We start from the raw sequence: 2,864 nt of genomic DNA, 5'->3' as shown, positions 1-2,864 counted from the left end.
TTACCAATATACAAACTCATTACTTAATACTACAGCAACACATATTAAAAATCAGTAACTTGCTTTTACAACTTTAAACTGTCACTGAAATTTAAACCTATTTATTTCACAAATATTTAACAATGAGCATGTTCCAAAAGAGCAGAGTATAAAAAGATAAATACACTTAATACATTCTTAAAATTCAGTTATTTTAATGGAAGGTACCAAAGGCAGAAAGTTGCACTTCGGATCCTGCCAATCCCAAAGAAAGCTGTTCACATCTACCAGCTGCTCCATGGGAGAATGATGGGACAGTCTCCTCGCTTTTTGCAATTTCCAGCCTCAGAAAACCCACTGGAGGGTCAACTATGGATTGGTACTGACTCAATGGCAGATAACAACAGAAAGGGCAGGCAAATGGACTCATAAAACCCTAAGTGGTAAGGGAGATATTTAAGGATGCTTTAAGATTATGTCAAGACCATTTTAATGGCCACTGTTCATGCATAATGTATCATTATCACCTGCAGTCATAGTGTTTCAACTACATTACATATAAAAACTAATCAGATCCAAATCAGGCCTTTTAGAAGTTGAAGTATCAGCTTATCTTCACGTAAATCTCAAAGTTCTAGGAAAATAAAGAAGGTGCACAGTAGCACTCCAACTCTTCCTCCTGTTACTGCTTATACTCCACCCCATAGACAAGAAACACCTGAAGATCTACCTGCTTACCCTCCCACACGACCAGGATAAACTTAAAGAACTGGCAAAAAAAGAATTAAAGCTACGAAAATATCCCAAAACTGCCACCATACACACGTTTATGAGGATATGTGATACAAGCAGTTTCTTCCCAACTCACCCTAAATCAATACTCAAAGAGTCACTCAATACCGACTGTCATTTAGTCTATTCCAATAATTTACAGCAAACCTGTAGGATACAGTAAAAGTGTTTATACGGTTTCTAAGGGTATAACGCCTTTAAGGAAGCATTTTTCTTCCATGGAACAGCTGATGGATTCAAACCAGAGACCTTTTGGTTTGCAATCTGTGTCACCAAAACTCAAAAGATGCAGAGTAACCTGATAACACTTTACACTTAACTTGTACTTGAAGCAACAACGTATTGACATCCTTCTGGGGAAAAAGTAGTCTATCAAGAAGGCCTAAACACCTAAAGGCAGGCTTCAGACAAGCACTGGACCCTGTGTATTTATTATATGGTGCGCTGCCTAGTATGTTGGACTGCTGAATAAAAGGCTGGCAGTAAACTAGCTGCTCTTTGGGAGGCAGATGGGCAGTCTCCCTCCCCAGATGATTTACAAACCTGATGTCACTATGAGTTGGAATTAACTTGATGGCAGTGGTTTGGCAGGACCACTCAGATAAAGATGCACATGAGTATTATGAAAACTATTGGAAGTACTGACTAGACTCTTAGGATTACATGGTAAGAAACTGTGCTAACTCCAAGGTATGCAGTTCAAATCCACCAGTAGCTCAGCAAGAGAAAAATGGGCAATCTCCTCTTAAGCCACTTACTGCTTCTGAAAACCCACCTGAGTTGTCAGCTATGGATTGGTTCTGACTTGACAGTACACAACGACAACACTATCTAGAGAAAACCGTTTTGTTCTGTTCTTCTAACTACATACATGGCAATTTTACTTGAGTATCTGGGACTGTTTCCTCATCTGCAAAAGGTAGGATAAAAGGTTAGTGAGCAAGTCTTGATTCCTTTCTGTACTAAAATTCTGGCTTTATGAAGTCAGTGGATGACTTTATTTCTATTATATTCTCCCTCCAGCACAAATATTTCCTAAGAACAAAAGCTGTTTAAGTCTAGGGCTAAAATGTGACTCAAAGGAAGTTCCATGTGATTTTTTTTATCACATCCCCCACGAGTCAGCTACCAAAGTTGATAAACTACGACCCTTAAGAGAATTTATTGAGACCCTCAATAAGTAGTCATTTCTTACGATTAAAGAGGAATCTGATATTTTCAGTCTAAATGATGCCACTTGTGTCACATGCTCAAAACAATATTCCCAATTTAGTTAGGTCTAAAGTGACAATCATGAACAGGCACAGATCACACACCTGAGGTTGCAGACCAAGTGGTTCAAAAATTCTCACGCCATGCAATATTTTAAGACAAAAGTATTTTTCTCTTTCATCTTTGGCGGAGAATGATAAACCAGATTACCTATCTGTAGAAAATAGTCCATAACACAGATTAAAATTATTAAATTAGGACTATTAAAAAAGTCATTTCTCAACTACCTTACAAACTCTAAGGCAAAAAAAAAAGATGTTCTTTTCCACCATAAAGTACTACAAATAGTTTATGATCAAATTTGTTATGAACGCTATACTGTGGATTAAAGAGAGTTTAGGTGCTTCCTTATCAAGACAGCAATTGGAAATAAAACTTCAAATACTTTAACAGTACGTAATTCATTAAAATGGCTTTTCAACTCAAAAATTCCCACTTTTCCCTTCTTTAAATAAAAAACACCAAACAATACAGATAATCCAGACCCCTAAAAGTAAAGAACAACGGTCAAGACAATTGGTCTCCAAGAAAACTGCATTTGAGAAGAAAATGTACTTTAAACATAACTGAGCTACAAACAGTATAAACTGATCCGAGTTTTACATTAAAATGTAAAAGGCAAGATGGAGTTGTAAAAGAGTAACTTTCTCATTTCAACTCCGACAGCCACGCGCACCTCCCTGCAGCCGGCAGTACCGCTCGCGACTGCAGGGCCCAACCCGGAGCCCCCGCCCTGCCCAGGCGGCCGCCGCGGCTCCTGGGCGGAGGAACCGGCGCGGCGGCGAGAGGAAGCGCCAGGGAGGGGCGGCCGACGGGCGGGT

Source organism: Elephantulus edwardii, unplaced genomic scaffold (genome assembly GCF_000299155.1).
Source record: "Elephantulus edwardii isolate Elephantulus edwardi_28Jun2011 unplaced genomic scaffold, EleEdw1.0 scaffold00121, whole genome shotgun sequence".
Taxonomy (NCBI): domain Eukaryota; kingdom Metazoa; phylum Chordata; class Mammalia; order Macroscelidea; family Macroscelididae; genus Elephantulus; species Elephantulus edwardii.
The sequence above is the reverse complement of the archived record's forward strand: the minus strand, read 5'-3'. Positions refer to the sequence as shown.